The sequence below is a fragment of the Monodon monoceros genome, unplaced genomic scaffold (genome assembly GCF_005190385.1).
Source record: "Monodon monoceros isolate NGI ecotype Baffin Bay Population unplaced genomic scaffold, NGI_Narwhal_1 Super_Scaffold_7, whole genome shotgun sequence".
Classification (NCBI taxonomy): Eukaryota; Metazoa; Chordata; class Mammalia; order Artiodactyla; family Monodontidae; genus Monodon; species Monodon monoceros.
In genome coordinates, this window is record NW_021703784.1 from 99,016,280 (window position 1) to 99,033,567 (window position 17,288).

At 48.7% G+C, this 17,288-nt stretch overlaps 1 non-coding gene across 1 annotated transcript; it reads left to right on the top strand.

The window, feature by feature from the left end:
* Positions 1 to 13,042: 13,042 nt before the first annotated feature.
* TRNAW-CCA lies at positions 13,043 to 13,115 on the top strand. Its single transcript has one exon. It is a non-coding gene; the product is annotated as a tRNA-Trp (tRNA).
* Positions 13,116 to 17,288: the final 4,173 nt, after the last annotated feature.

Below are 17,288 nucleotides of genomic sequence, written 5' to 3' on the forward strand. Positions count from 1 at the left end.
AACAGTTGTTTCCCTTATTAATAAATTTACTAACCGATACATTAAAAACACAATGATTCTCTGCAACTGTGAGAAAAATTTTGATATGAAAATTTTTAAAATTGAAGCCATCGTTATACAGGTTACCATCCACCAGATGTGTGTTGCTGTGAAGCTTAAAAATATGCTGGACTGGTTCCAGGGCACTGCTCTCTGGACTGACTTCTATGAACTGGATTCCGCTAAAATGTGAAAAGTATATGTGTACATATAAGTAATAAAAAGCATGCTTTACTTTTTCATAATAAACTCATAAAATGGCTGAGCTATCTCTGGACAATCCTTGGTCTCAGCAAAACTTGTTTTTAGGACTATAACTTGCTTTCAAGAGCGTGCATATATTTCCACAGCCTGATTTTTTTTGTTTGTTTGTTTTGTTGTTTTTTTTTTGCGGTACGCGGGCCTCTCACTGTTGTGGCCTCTCCCGTTGCGGAGCACAGGCTCCTGACGCGCAGGCTCAGCGGCCATGGCTCACGGGCCCAGCCGCTCCGCGGCATGTGGGATCTTCCCAGACTGGGGCATGAACCCGTGTCCCCTGCATCGGCAGGCGGACTCTCAACCACTGCGCCACCAGGGAAGCCCCCACAGCCTGATTTTTACGTCAAGAAAAGTTTAAGGACATGGTGATTGGTGCTGGAGAAATAGGAACCTTGGGGCCTGCATGGTATGACTAGGGTTGCCCTTCTGACGTCATTCTGTCACTTTTGTAAGACAGCATGTCCGTCCCCACTCTGGGGACTGTGGGACAGCTGGCAGGTCACAGGGAAGTCCTCGATGCTGCCCCTCCTGCCTCGTGGATGTCTGGGTGTTTCCCTCTGTGTGCGTCCACCAGAGTGTTCTTTTTTTTCCCATGGAAAGGCATTTGATTTTAAATATAGCAGCGTGTACATGTCAATCCCAAACTCCCAATCTATCCCTCCCCCCGACCCTTCCCCCCCTGGTAACCATAAGTTTGTTCTCTAAGTCGGAGAATCATCAGATCATTCCGAAGGTTGTTGAGATCTGAGTCAACAGGGACATAGGAGGAGCATGGGAACTCTCAGGGCTGCCAGCTGACTGGATGTACCACAGAGCCATCCTCCAGGGTGAGACCCTATGCTCCCTGCGCTTGGAGGACGGGTACTTGGGGGAGTCACTTGCCAGGGTGACAGGAGTGCTGAGGCCATCTGGAGATCCATGGCAGTCTCGCCTGCTGCAGGGAAAGGACCATCGTCCTCACAGCCAGGTCACGTGGAGAGCTGCCAAGGTCATCACCAGACACAGCCATCAGTTTCCCTGCAGGTTTTGGGGGAAGGCCCCCAGCCCTGGGGCCTGAATTTGCCATACTGAATTCAGTTTTCAGCATTTTGTCCCATTCGAGGTGCTGTCCCAAACAACACTGGCATTCAATCTCTTTTAAAGCATTTTAGTAAAAATTAGTCCTGCCATGGCTTTCAGCTCTCTGGGAGGGCATGGAAGAAATGGAGCTTGGGATGGGTAAGTCTTGGTGTGAGTGTGTTTGTGTGAGAGGGCGTGTGTAGGTGGGATCCTGGGTTGTTGGCTGGTGCCGGGGGTGGCCGCGGTGGATGGGCTCTTTGGAATAACTGGTCAGAGTGGGAATGGGGGAAGCAGTAGGAGGTCAGGAGAGGGATGCTGAAGTGGGACGTGGGGGACTTGCAAACGAAGGCCAAGGGGGTCAGCTTTCCTGGGAGCTTTGGGAAGCCTTGGGGGGCAGAGGGCTCTGTGTCCAACCTCAGGGCAGATGTTGCCGCCATCAGACTACTCTCTCCACACCCTTCCTCTTGGCTTTGCTCTCTGGGCAACTCTAGCCAGCCTCTTTCTTTGAGATTTTCCAGAAGAGAGTCATGCTCGGTCCTATCCACATTCTCCTGCTGCTTGAAAAACAAAAGGGACAGAAGCTAGGGTCTCCCAAGAATTCCCCAGGTTCCACGAGCTCTCTAAGCAGGAAACCACACCCTGGGGCAGTAGGCTGGCACCATGTCTGAAAGAGGTGGCTGCTCTTACCTATCTTTAACTCTAATCAAGAGATGTTTTTCAAATTAGCAAACTGAATGCTGGAACTGGTTTTTCCTTGGAAAAATTAAGGACTTAAAAATCAGGATAACAGGGGCTAGACAAGATCTCTCATTGGTGAAACGAGTGCCATTCAGGAGATGTACGCTGGCTAAAATATGTTAGAGCCACTCTCCACCCTGGCAGGTGCAGAGGGTGAGAGAGGAAACTGTTTCTCTAGGGGTGCCACCTGGAGCTTGATCCCCAGCGTGCCTGTGCCGGGCTCTGGATTGGATTCTGGTTGCCTGATGCTATCTGGGCACCCGAACCCTGCCTTGAGTGAGCCTGTCATGCAGCGTGTGGTCAGAGCCCCTGAAAGGACGAGGGCTGTGTCTTCATTCTGCCTTCAGAACAGGCTGGACGGACGGCTCAGTGCTTCTTTGGTGAACACATGTTTAATAAATGCCTAGGTGTGTGATGGAATTTGGTCTGAGATTTGCTTTCATCATAACCTGAGGGGGAGGCTTGGGAGCCATCTAACATGAGCTCATGTGAACATTCCAGTGGTTTCTGCTATTGACCAAACAGAAGCCCAAGAGCTGTACCTGAGCTGATGGCTCAGCTGGATTTGCTCAGAGAGCCGGTTCTGCACCCACCCTGGGCCCCTCACAGATGCTGGAGCTCTTCCTCTTCATCTTGTGGGCCCTCAGTGCAGACAGGACATCTGGCCTGGTGAGGGGTGGAGGTGGAGGGGACAGAACCCTCTTCTCTCTCCCTACTCCTGATGGCTTCTAAAGAAACAGGCATCTGAGACATGAAAAAAATAAATGAAAAGTTTGGATTCAAAGATTTTATTTTCCAAATAGTAGTGGTAGACTGGAGAATCAGATCTTATGAGAGATGTGAGTTCCAGTCTCTAATGCCAGTCAATGAATATCCTCTGGGACAAGACCCAGGACCTCAGCAGCTTTCCAGGGGCCAAAGCTTGGTGCTGGCCCTGCCCCCTCCCCTGGGTGCCCTGAACCAATCACGCTTGTCTCACCCACAAATCCCTCCGAGTGAAACTGCCTCTCCTGTCAGGTTTGAACTATGTGACCACGCTGCCTCCCGCAGAGCTGATTGGCCTAGTGGGATCACCTGACCCAAGGACAGCCAATAGGTAGGCGGAGATAGGATGCGACGAGCTGAACCAATCAGATTCTCTCTCGTGAACTTGCACTGGGAGCCGCAGGCAGCTTGAGAGATGGAAGTGAGTGGATGCAGGAAGAGTAGCCTCTAGAGGGCATGTGCAATCAGACCTTGGGGGTAGATGGCTAACCCAAGTGGTGAGGAAGCAGGAGCGGGGGCGTGAAAGTAACAAGGCACATGAAAGATGTGGAGAGCAGAGGGAGGTCATGACGCTAATGGTTCCTGGAATCCAGAGGAACAGGGAGTTACTGGAGGAACTGGGAGCCAGCAGTCACTGGTGGCTGAGTCATGTTTGTGGTTGAGAATCTTCAACGCAATTCCAGCTGCTGAGGTCCCGGGCTCTGGCAGGCGGATGGTTCTGGTTCTTATCCATCACAGGTGTGTCTCCCCTGCCCCTCCTGTACCCTCACACCATAAAAAGAACACAGCCCTCCAAGAGGAAACCTGACAATAGCAGTGAACAGCCCAGACGCACCTCAGTGTAGCTGGGAAGGAGCCTGTATTAGTCAGCTCTGGTGCCATAACAACACACCACAGACTGGGTGGCTTAAATAACAAACATTTATTTCTCACAGTGCTGGAAGCTGGGAAGTTGAAGATCAAGGTGCTCCCAGATTCAGTTCCTGTGAAAACCCTCTTCGTGGCTAGCAGATGGCTGCCTTCTCACTGTGTCCTCACAAGGAGGAGAGGGAAAGAGAGAGCTCTGGTCTCTCTTCTTCTTATAAGGGCACTAATCCCATCATGGGGGCGTCCAACCTCATGACTTCATCTAAATGTAATTACCTGCCAAAGCCCATCTCCAAATCCCATCACATTGGAGGCTGGAGCTTCAACATGTATTTTGGGGGAACACATTCAGTCCATAACAGAGCTGAACTGTGTCTTTAATAGAATTCACGCTAGTCTGCATTTCCCAAAATAACTCTTCCTGTGCTTTTATTTAGCTCCATTAAAGTAAGCCTAAGGACTTCTCTGGTGGTCCAGTGGTTAAGACTTCGAGCTTCCACAGCATGGGACACAGGTTTCATTCATGGTCGGGAAACTAAGATGCCGGATGCCTCATGGTGCCGCCAAAAAAAATAAATAAAATTTTTTTAAAGCCTAAAGGATGATGAAATAGTGAAATTAATAAAGCAAACTCCATGCCTGCTGGCTAAGTAAGATTCCTCTATACTAAATGGCTGCTGTCAGGACAATTCCTTGAACTTAACTGCTTTTCCTGCTTGCTTCGGGCTGGCAGGATCCCAATGAGCTGGCGGCCAGACACCTACTGTCACGCCTACAGCCATGACCACAGGAGTGACCTGCAGCAGAGGAGAAGGGGAGGTCACACCATCAGAGTCCGACCACGGATATGTACGCCAAGAACCTTCATTTCCGGAAAGACCCATCTGGCCCTTGTCCTCTTCAGAGCAACCACAGAGGAAACAAATATTGGCAGAGAAGGGAAACTCAATAGCCCTATGGGTACAACACATCCACAGCGGGTGGGTGCCCAGGTGATGTAGGTCAGGCCTGACCGACTGGGAGCCTGGAAGCCAGTGTAGAGTGTTGGAAAGCACCCCTGCGACCTCTCACTACCCAGAGCTTGAGGGCAGGGGGCTCGCCTGGATTGTTCTCTGTCCCAGGTGCTCAGCCACCGCCAGGCACATAGTAGGCTCGTGATTTATCTGCTGAACAAATGTCTTGACTCTGAGTAGCACTGAGGCTCTGCGTTTATGAGATAAGATTACCTGGCTTGTATGCTGTCGGGGAGGGAGAGATGCCTGCCCCCCTCTATCCCTCTTGAATTCTTGTGGCTGAACTAATAATATAATCGACTCAAGACAGACTCCTGGAGAAAAAGAAAGAAATCTTAATGCGTGCTCACGGAGGCCTCGTGGAAATGGGACCGAAGAAGTGGCCAAAGCAGGCCGCTTTTATACTTCTTTAGACAAAGGAACAATAAATTTATGAGAAATTGACAGGACAAAAAACAGGTTTTGCAAACTATGGCACGTGGGTCAAATCGAGCCCACCACTTGTTTTTGTAAAAAACACTTCATTGGAACACAGCCTTGTTCACTCCACTACATATTGTCCATGGCTGCTCTGGGGGCTACAAAGCTACAATGGAAGAGACAGAGACCATCTGGGCCACAAAGCCTGAAATATTGACTGTGTGGCCCTTTACAGGAAGAGTTTGCCTGACCCTGACATGACCCTGACCCTGACATGACCCTGACCCTGACATGACCCTGACCCCGACATGACCCAGGTTTTTTCCTCCACCTGGTTCACACTGCTTGTTCCTTCTGTCTATAGTCCTATCACCCCTGTTTCCCAGTAAGCCCCAGCTCATTTTCCAGTTTCAGATTAATCAAAAGAATTAAATCAGACTCAGCTCAGGTGTCCAGGTGTCCTGTGAAGCCTTCCTTGATCAGGGCCTTTGGAGCAGAACCCACGTGGGTTCCAGTCCCACCTCTGTACCATGGCTGTCATGGTCTAGAGACTCAGCACCTAATTGTTTAATGAGTGTGGACAAGCTGCTTCAGTGCTGTGAGCCTCCGATTCTCCATCTGTAAAGTGAGGATAGTAAAACCTGCCTCTGGGGCTGTGGGAAGGGCCCATCTCAGGGCCTGGTGGCCAAGGAGGGCTCGCCAACTGGGCCGAGCAGCATGGCCATGCTCACGCCCTCGGCCACGCCCCCTAACCGCACTGGGTCTGCAGAGCCCGTCTCCCCACCCCCATCCCCTTCGACTGTGACAGCAAAGGCAGGGGTTCTGTCTCTGCTACTTAGGCTTGTTTATGCCTCTGTCTCCACCCCAGCCCAGGATGCCCAGCCACTGTCTGCTGAGGTTCCGGGGGGGCTCATTCTCTGTGTGGCCTCAAGCAAGTCCCTCCTCTTCTCACCTGCTTTTATCATGTATAAATTGAAGGGATTGGGCCTGGTGTTGTCCACGTTCTCCCAGCTCTAAACTCTCTGCTTCGCATCTAAAGGGGACCCTGGCCTCCTGCCTCACCCAGGCTTCCAGGCAGCTGGAACGGGAAGGCCGGGTGATGGCTCCTGGAACCCTCAGGGAGGGGCCGGTGGGCCTGCTGGAAGCAGCACAACTCACAGGAAGCCTGCGGTGTAATGCCAATCTCTGAACAGCCCGTTCATCTAATGACCAGCTTCTAAATTCACTTGTGGGTGTGCGTTTAAACTTTAGTTCACCGGTTTGATTTTCTTTGCAAAAGGGCATTTTTAAAAGTCTCTGCCCCAGCTCGCTCCAGCTATAGGAGCAGGGATGGGGGCAGAGAGACCCCCTTCTGAGTCAAAACCAGGAGGGGCAGCACCAAGCTTTGCCAGGGCTGCAGATCATAACGAGAAGGGGTGGGTGGAGGAAACAAGATCAACATAGGCATGAAAATGTGTCTCCAAGAATGTATTCTATTTCATGAGAAAAACACATTGTCTCCTCCATCTCCGCTCCCGGGGATCCCCCAACCCCGAGTCTCTCCTTCTGGGTTCGTTTTCCCTTTTCTGCCCCTCAGCTCTGAGATGGGCTTCTTCCTTTCCTGGGTAGAGGGCGACCTCTCCTACGTTGCTGTGAGGTACTTGGACAACAGCTGGGCAATTTCTTATGATAACCGTTCACCTCCCATGTGACCCCACAATCCTACTCTTAGGTGTTTACCCAAAAGAAATTAAACTCTATGTTCATGCATACAAAACAAACCTGTATGGGAACATCTATAGTGGCTGTAATCATTATTGTCAAAAATCAAAAACCACGCAAACGTCCTTCAGGTGGTGAATGAACAAAGGGTGGGACGTCCAACCAACGGGATACCACTCAGCAGCGAAAAGGAGCAAAGCCCTGTCACTACTATATTTTGCTACAACATAAATGAACCTCAAACGCATTCTGCTAAGTTAAAGGAACCAGACACAAAAGGCAACCTTCTGTATGATTCTGTTTATATGACATTCTGGAAAAGGCGAAACTATAGGGACAGAAAAAAGATCACAGGAGCTGGGGGTTAGGGGTTGGTTGACAACAAAGAGACGTGGGGGAACTTTAGGGGTGAGGGAGCTCTCCTATATCTGTATTGTGGTGATGGTTACACGACTATATGTGTTTGCCCAAAGTCAAAGAACTGTATACTAAAAAGGGTAAATTTTACTGTTCGTAAATTGTTCCTCAATAAGCCTAATTTTTAAAAATGGATTTGAAAATAAACCTACATATTTACACATATGCATACATGTGTATACACACCTGCTGTACAGCTGTTTTAATGGTTACATAACGTGCCGTTAAATGCAGGTATCCAGCTCCCTGCTATTGAGTGGTTTCCCGAAGGAAAGGGGGCTGGTCCAGCACCTGGCCCAGCGCTGCACCAGCGCCTCCCCGGGCCCTCCTTCAACCCATCCTTCCACGGCCCGGGAGGTAGGGATTCTTACCTGCTCTGCAGAGGGTGCAGCTGAACTAGCGAGGGGGAGTCACCTGTGCAAGTGGCACAGTCAGTGAGCAGAAGACCCAGGATTCCAAACTGGTTCTGTCTAGTTGGGAGGCCCACGCGCCTTCCCTTACGCTGTGCTATTTGAAGGAGATAGCTGTTCCTCACTCTTGTTTGTCCCTCCAGAGCAGCTAATACGTAGGAGATTGGACCCATGAAGGGGTGCCTCCCAGGTACAGCGGGATGCCTGGAACTGAGCCCCACTCTCTGATGGAATGAAGGTCAACGGTCTCTCCACGAACTCACTGCTAACGAGGACTAGCCGTTGGTACACCCTGCAGGGGAGAGCACGATGCATTCAGGAAGTGGCGGTTGAGTGCCCGTTGTGCCAGGCACTGAAGTGAGAGCACGCACACGATCGTACAGCCGTTCCCACTCTCCACCTCAGCCCTGGTGCTTAAACAGAGCACCTGTCCTCACCTGAGGGAGTCAGATGGACCACACAGCCACATCCCAAAGAGAAGGCCCAGGGCTCACAACCAAAAGCAGAAATCTCCAACCGGTCTCCAAGTCTCAGTCTCGGCTTGGCCTGAGACAGGAAAACCAGAGACAGGCAGAGGTGAGCCCTCGCAGGGAACATTCTAGAACCTGACCCTCAAGGAGCCCCAGTCCAACCTGCAGGCTCCCTGTGTTCATCACTGGTAGGAAACAGGGGGCAGGGAGCTCTCCTCGCACCGGGGAGAAGCCCCTCTCTTTCCTGAGACAGCTGGGCTGGAAAGGAGCTCTTCAGAGGACAAAGAAGAGAAGGACGGGGGTCCAGGAGGCGGTGTGGGTGGGCGTGCAGCATGGGAGTGGGTCGGAGTGATGTACACAAGCTGGGTGTGAGTGCATTGTATGCACAGAGCATGTGTGTGTCAGCGAGTGAATCTCTGGCTCCCAGGAGGTCTAAAATGTCTCCTAAAGGGCCACCCGCCCCGTACCCAGGCCCGTGTGTCTCTCGTGAGGGATGGAGCTCCGAATGGCACAGCTCAACGTGCCAGACGCAGTGCTCAACACTTGACCCACTTCATCCATCACTCCTTGGAGTAAGAACTGTCACTGCCCCACTTGACAGATGAGCAGACTGAGTCCCAGGGAGGTAAGGTAACTTGCCAAAGATCCTTACCTAGTGAGTAGAAGAGCAAGACTGAAATCTAGGTCTGAACATTTCCAACATTATGCCCTTAACGATCCCAGAACATCCCAGGCAGTCCTGTGGCAGCTCAAGTCTGGGCTCCAGGCCAAGATCCGGGCTGGGGATCACAGTGCGGTTAGAGTTGGCAGTGGGGCAGTGCCCTCCTGGAGTTTACAAGAGCAGGAGGTAGGTGGCCCTGGTCACGCTCAGAATGCGAGATACGCCCTTGACGCAGGAGTTCTATCTCAGGAACACTCTGAGGCCAGCCAGCACGCCACCTCCCCATGACTCAGCTGAGCCAACTCACCCAAGCAGGGGGCTGAGCTGCCGTGGGGGGGCAGAGAGGAGACATGGTTGAGAGCAAAGCCTTTGACTACAGAAGTCAAGACTCAACTTGGCCCAAGATGGGACAATTTGAACATCAAAAAGAATAACTACACATAGATGGAAAAAATCCAGTAATTGAAATCTGTGTGCTCACCATGATATTTTTAAAAATCTGTCACCTTTGGAGGGTGCAAAAGACTCACCATGTCATTTGAAAAACTGGTAAACAAAGGAAAAGCATTTCCTGAATGACCTATTCTCAGGGAACCAAATGAAAAACTACAAGAAAATGCAAAGTCACAAAACAGCACTGAAAAGGGAGCCATACCTATGTATGCAAACGAGCAGAAAAATTATCTGGAAGGACACACACCAGGCTGTATAAAGGAGGATGGAGCATGGAAAGAGACTTTAGCCTTAATGCCAGCAGTTTCAATCTGGGTTGGGTTGGGTTGGGTTGGGTTGTTCCTGTTGTTAACAAGGAGAATGTATTCACATATTTCTTGTGGAATCAAAGAAATTGATTGTTTTTAAGGTAAGGCTTTGGAGTCAGACTCCCCTAAGTTCAGATCCCCGCTGCACCTCTTGGGAAGGTCCCTTTACTGGAGCATCAGTGCCCTCAGTGCACACTTGGGGGTAATTATTCCTGCTTCACAGGGGCGTTGCACAGATTCGAGAAAAGCCTTTCTCGTGCTGCAGGCTGCAGCGAGCGCTCAGGAAGTGTGGCTAGTTTTGAGCCACAAGGAAGAAGGAGCATGTGGGTGGAAGGAGGATGAAGGGATGCAGAGAAAAGCAAAGGGCTGGCGATGTTTGGAGATGAGACGGGGACAAGGACGTCTCTGGCGGCCCCCACCTGGGCCCACCACTGTGAACCATTTCCCTGGTCGCACCGACGAGGACAGTGGGACGGAGGAGGTGGGCCTGGGCACTGGGCAGAGGCTGCCCTCCCAAGCCCACCACTCCTGCCCCCTCAGGACGGCCGAGAGGAGCACTCCTCACCCCACCCGGCCCCGCAGGCCTCAGCTTGTGCCCGTGCCCCTCTGTGCCAGAGCTGCAGACCAACAAGGAAACCCCCCAGAATCACCACCAACAGAGCTACTTTCAAAATAAAAGCTTATGTAAGTTTGGGCTTCCCTGGTGGCGCAGTGGTTGAGAGTCTGCCTGCCGATGCAGGGGACACGGGTTCGTGCTCCGGTCCGGGAAGATCCCACGTGCCGCGGAGCGGCTGGGCCCGTGAGCCATGGCCGCTGAGCCTGCGCGTCCGGAGCCTGTGCTCCGCAACAGGAGAGGCCACAGCAGTGAGAGGTCCGCGTAACGCAAAAAAAAAAAAAAAAAAAAGCTTATTGTAAGTTTGGACTGACAGAGGCCATCCTTCTGTCAGGATGGTGTCTGTGTGTTGCTGCCTGGTTGTCCAGCCTTTATCGCTGTAAGAGTTTGGTTTTCCCTCTCATGCTGCCCAGGCATACAAATATTTAGAAACATGAATCAAAGTTCACGTGAAAACTGCACTGTCTTGAAGCAGGGCAGGGTACAGGCCGGGTCGACAAGCAGGCCTGGAAGAAGAGCCATCGGAGTTTGAGAGGTAGGTTCAGAAGGAGCTGGTGGTGGCTGAGGTCAGGGCCAAGGTCAACACGCACCAAGTCTCAGGGCAGAGTGGAGCGGGGAGGAGGGCAATGATCGAAGCCCAGTGGGGCAGGGCCCGACAGGGGGGAGTGGCAGAGCCCAAGTGGAGGAGTTTCACCAAGGAAGAGGAGCCCCAAGGAGACCCGAAAACTGGGGCTGCTCTCCACCAGCCTCAGAGCCGATGGAACAAGACAAAGCAAGTCGTCAGAGGTGCCCTGCCCCGCCACACGTGGAAGAGAATGAGCCGCACAGCCACAAGCATGGCAGGGGGTCACTCCCCTTTCCTTGTGGCTCACAGCTCAGATACCTATTCTAGACAAAAGGGGAACCCCAAATCCATGACTGCCTGGGGATGGAGGGCCTGCCCTTTTAGGCACCAGAACGCTATCCTACCCAAAGCCTCCAATAAGTATCTCTCATACGACATGTATCTATGGGTTGTTACATCCTGGGCAAACTGGGCAGGGGTGGGTGGGAGCGGGGGCCCTTAGCATCCTCACTGTGGGGCACGTGGTGGGGAAGCAATGAGGGGGGGAATCAAGGACCAGTAACCTACATCCTTCAGGCTTTCAGCGCAAAGGGGGCCTTTACCGTCAGGATACAGGTGGACTGGAACTGAGACTGGATAACGACTGATGATCCGCCCCTCCCTGCAGACCATCTGCTCTCACAGTCCACATGGTCGTGTTCCCGAGGAGACGCAGCGCCTCTCAGTATCTCCATTCCATTCTCCTCTGGTTTCAGGGGACAATCTTGGAGGTATCTCTCATCCTCCATTCTAGAAGGAGATAGCAGGGTTGGCTTAGCTAATTACCTCCTGGACCGTTGGCCAGAGCCCTTTGGGCCAGCCCACACCTTCTGAGTGGCCAGCCTGGAGTCATGTGATCTTCCTTCAGCCATTCAGTGCCATCCCCTTGCCACGACATCACAGCCCTGTTTCCCTGAGTAAGGGGACTCGCGGTGCCCTGTCAGCTAATGAAACTTCAGATGGGCCGGCATAGTGAGTAACCCAGTCGTGCACGGTGGCAACAGGAAGAAACGCCACTGTCCCCATGCTGCGGCTTGTGGCTTTTCACCTAATCCAGTCTGTTCAGGGTGTCAGAAAATCAGGCCCAAGTGCCGTATGACAGTCATCAAAGTCAGGGCTGGTGGGCTGGGGATTTGCTTGTCCCTGTACTGTCCATGAAGCTGCTGGGCAGGAAAGAGGCCAAAGTGCCCCCCAACTGTGCAGAGAGTGGGGGAGGGGCAGGCCACACACCAGCCTGCTGGCCAGCAGGACCACAGCCTGGAAGACATACATCTTTGGTCTTAACTGTGTTTGTGTTTATGTATATGTAATTTTTTAAATTTATAAAAGGATATGGGCTTCCTTGGTGGCGCGGTGGTTGAGAGTCCGCCTGCCGATGCAGGGGACGCAGGTTCGTGCCCCGGTCCGGGAAGATCCCACATGCCGCGGAGCGGCTGGGCCCGTGAGCCATGGCCGCTGAGCCTGCGTGTCCGGAGCCTGTGCTCCGCAACGGGAGAGGCCACAACAGTGAGAGGCCCATGTACCGCAAAAAAAAAAAAAAAAAAAAAAAAAAAATTATAAAAGAATATAAAATGAAAGATAAGCCTCTATACTGCCCACCCCCATCCCCTAGCCACCCAGGTCCCCTACCTAGAGGAAACCTTATCAATTTCTTTCTTTTTTAAATAAATTTATTTATTTATTTATTTATCTTTGGCTGCGTTGGGTCTTCGTTGCTGCGCACGGGCTTTCTTTAGTTGCGGCGAGTGGGGCTACTCTTCACTGCGGTGCACGGGCTTCTCATTGCAGTGGCTTCTCTTGTTGTGGAGCACAGGTTCTAGGCGTGCGGGCTTCAGTAGTTGTGGCTCGCGGGCTCTAGAGAGCAGGCTCAGTAGTTGTGGCACACGGGCTTAGTTGCTCCACGGCATGTGGGATCTTCCCAGACCGGGGCACAAACCCACGTCCCGTGCATCGGCAGGCATACTCTCAACCACTGCGCCACCAGGGAAGCCCTACATATACTTTTTAATGAGTTTTCTTAAATCTTATATCTATATAAAAGAACAGTCATAAGTGTAAGACATAAGAAATAACAATAAAATATCCATGCACCAACACCCAGTTGAAGAAATAGAAAATCACCAATATCTTAAATAAGCCCCATGACACAAAAAAAGTCTGTACACAAATGTTCACAGCAGCATTATTCATAATTGCCAAAAGGTGGACGCATACTGATGAATGGATAAAAAACATGGGTAGGGACTTCCCTGGTGGTCCAGTGGTTAAGACTCCATGCTCCCAATGCAGGGGGCCCAGGTTCGATCCCTGGTCAGGGAACTAGATCCTGCATGCCACAATTAAGAGCCCGCAGGCTGCAACTAAAAAGGTCTCGCTCGCAGCAACGGAGATCCCACGTGCTGCAACTAAGACCCAGTGCAGCCAAATAAATAAATAAATACTTTTAAAAAATGGGTATATCCAAAAAAAAAAGGGTATATCCACACAATGGAACATTACTTGGCCATAAAGAAGAAGGAAGTAATAATTCATGCTACAACAGGGAGGAAATTTAAAAGCATGCTGGTGAAAGAAACAGGTCACAAATGCTACCTATTTTAAGATTCTATTTATATGTAATGCCCAGATCGGACAAACATATAGAGACAAAAAGTAGATTTATGATTGTTTAAGACTAGAGGCACAGGCAGTGCTCGGAGGTGATAGCTAAAGGGTATGGAGCTTCTTTTTGAAGTGGTGAAAGTGTTCTAAAATTGATTGTGGTGATTGTTTCACAGCTCTGTGAATATACCAAAACCCACCGAATTATAGACTTTAAATGGGTGAAGTGGATGGTATGTGAATTCTATTTTAATAAAGCTGTTATAAAAAAATTAACCCAATTTCTCTCCCTCCTAGTACTGTTGTAGCCACTCTCCTGAATTTTGTGCCTGTTAATGTCTTGCTTTTTAGAAGTTTTTACAAATAAAAAGGTATCCCTTAACAACATTTTTTTAATTTGGTAAAAACAGAATCAAACATCATACATTCTACAACTTGATTATTTTTGCTCACGATTAGGTTCCATGCTGACGGATTGTAGCCATTGTTCATTCACGTTCACAGCATTCCCTTTGTAGAATGTAGCACAGCTAATCATCCTGTCTCGGGTCAACGGACACTGAGGGTGTCAAAACTGCCCCGAGCGTCCTCATGCAAAGCCTCCTGGAGCACCGGGCGGCTCTCCTCTAAGCAGAGGCTTTCAGATCTTTTTGACCAAGACTCACGGTGAGAAATACACTTCACAATGCATCAGGATATTGATGTATACAAGTAAAAGTCTTACCAAAAAATTTGCCAAGAAACAAGATGAAATTCACTCTGGCAAATCCTATTCTCTATCATTGTGTTTCACTGAATGATTTTTAAAATATTGACTGTGACCCACTAAATAGAAGTTATCACTCACTAAAGGAGCACAGACCAGAGTTACTGGGTTGTAGGGTATGACCTTCAGCTTTATTAGAAAAAGAATGGAAAATTAAGCTTCCTACCAGCAGAATACCAGAGATATAACTGCTCAATATTTAAATATTTGTCAGCATGGTAGCTGTAGACTAGGATCTTTTAATTCACATTTCTATAAGTACTTAGGAAGTGCCCCATTTTGTCATGTGTTTATTGGACATTTGTATTCTCTCCTCTGTGGAAAGCCTGTTAATACATTTGTCCACCTTTCTGTTGGGTTGTCTTTTCCTTATTTATTTTTTTTTAATAGATTTATTTATTTATTTTTGGCTCCGTTTCAGTGCTGCCCGCAGGCTTTCTCTAGTTGCGGTGAACAGGGGCTGCTCTTCATTGCGGTGCGCGGGCTTATTGCGGTGGCCTCTCTTGTTGCAGAGCACGGGCTCTAGGCACGTGGGCTTCAGTAGTTGTGGCACATGGGCTCAGTAGCTGTTGTCCGTGGGCTCTAGAGAGCAGACTCAGTAGTTGTGGCGCACGGGCTTCGTTGCTCCGCCGCATGTGGGATCTTCCCGGACCGGGGCACGAACCGGTGTCCCCTGCATCGGCAGGCGGACTCTCAACCACTGCGCCACCAGGGAAGCCCAGAACCTGAACTTTTGAACTGGGTGAAACCACAAATATTCCAAGGACTCTGCAAAAACACTTGCAACTTGTCATAGCAACGGGTTGTTACCTCGCTCTAGTGATAGCCTTAGCAATCCTGTTCAGCCAAGACTAGCTTCTGCACCCAGCTCCAATTAAAATTCTTTGCAATGCAAACCTTCCTTCTTTGCCTTTAAAAACCCATGACTTTAACTCCCTGGTAGGACACTGTTTAGGTCGCTATCCAAACCTGTGTGCCCTGCATTGCAGTTCTTTGATCCCAAATAACTGCTTTCTGCCGGAATATGGCCTCCTAGTTTTATTTAGGTTGACAGAGCATCATCCCATCCGCTGAAGGACTGAATAGAACAAAGAAGGTGGAGGAAGGACAATCTCTCTCCTTGAGCTGAGAGGTCCATCGTTTCCTGCTCTCAGATATCAGAGTTCCTGGTTCTCTGACCTTTAAACTCCAGGACTTACGCCAGCGCCCTACCCTCCATGTGGTCAGGCCTTCACTGGGACTTAGACCATTGGCTCCCTTGGTTCTCCGGCCTTCGGACTTGGACTGAATTACATCACGAGCTTTCTGTTCTGTGTTTGCAGATAGCAGATGGTGGGATTTCTCAGCCTCCATAACCATGTGTACCATCTCCTTTAATAAATCTCCTCTTGCATCTATCTATCCATCTATCTATCTATATCCTATTGGTTCTGTTTGTCTGGAGAGCTGCAACTTATATATTTCCTTTCACATTTAAGTCTGAAATCCTCCCCAAACTGACTTTTTCTGTACAGCGCAAAGTCCATATGATTACGCAGTTTTTTGAGTACCGTTTATTGGTTGAGGATCAGCAAACTATGGCCCACAGGTCAGATCCAGCCCTTTCCCTGTTTTCATACAGCCCAGTAGCTAAGACTGGGTTTTGCATTTTTAGATGGTTGAAAAAAATCAGAAGTTAATATTTCATGACCCATGAAAAGTACATGAAATTTAAATCTCAGTGTACATAGATAAAGTTATGTTTTTATTCTTTTACAAATACAGTTTTATTAGATACACACCCACGTATTACAGTACATAGACGTGAATTGACTATGGCGGCTTTCCTGCTACAACAGCAGAGTTGAATAGTTGCATCGCTCTGAGGCCTACCAATATTTACTCCCTGGCTCTTCACAAAAACTGTTTGCCAACCCTAAATAGTTCATCCTTCCCCACTGATCTGCAGTGTCACCTTTGTTGTAAATTAAGGTTTCGTATATTTGGGGGTCTGTTTTAGAGGTTCTACTCCATTCCATTAGTCAGCCTAACTATCCCTGCACCAAAAACGCACTATTTTGATCACAATAATAATTTATAATAAATTGATATTTCACAGTGCAAGTCTCCCTGCCTGGTGTTTCTTCTTAGTAATGAAAAAGCTAACCTTGCCTCTTTACTTTTTCCAGGTCCATTTTAGAATCTGGTTGCAAATTTCAGGAAAGACCCTGTTGGAATTTGGTTTGGAATTGCACTGAATCTAGAGATGAATTTGGAAAGAAACTGACATATTTATGATATTGCGGTTTCCTAGCCATGCAAAGTCCTTCGATATTTTCTCCAGAGAGATCTCATTCATGTATTGCTTGAATATTTGGGAAAACTCCTCTGTAAAACCATCCAGGAATGCCATTTCTTTGTGGGACAAATTTTAAGTACTGATTTAATCCCTTTAATGGTAATAGGACTACTTAGACTTTTTTACTTATTCGTGGTTCAATTTTGATAACATGTTTTCCTTAGAATGTATTAATTCCATCCAAATTTTCCAATTTATTGTCATGAAGTTATTTATTGATTTCTTGTTTTTTGATCTCCTTAGTATCTGTAGTTATATCCCCCTTTTTATTCCTAAAACATTAACTTGTGTATTCTCTTTTATATGCTTATTTTGATTCATTTCTTTTGGTTCATATCTTTTTACTTTCTTCCTATTTTTTTTTCTTTTCTCTCTCTCTTTTTTTTTTTTTTTTGGTATAATTGACATACGACGTTATCTTAGTTTCAGGAGCACAACATAATGATTTGATATTTGCATATATTGCAAAACGATCACCACGACAAGTCTAGTTAACATCTGTCATCATACATAGTTACAAAACATTTTTTTCTTGTGATGAGCACTTCTAAGATCTATTCTCCTAGAAACTTTCAAATATGCAATATGGTATTATTAACTATAGTCACCATGTGGTACATTACATCCCCATGACTTATTTATCTTATAACTGGAAGCTCGTACTTTTTGACTCCCTCCACCCATTTCACCCACCCCCAACCCCCAGCTCTGGCAACCACCAAACTGTTCCCCGTATCTATAAGCATGATTTTTTTTTTGAAAGATTCCATATATAAGTAAGATCATA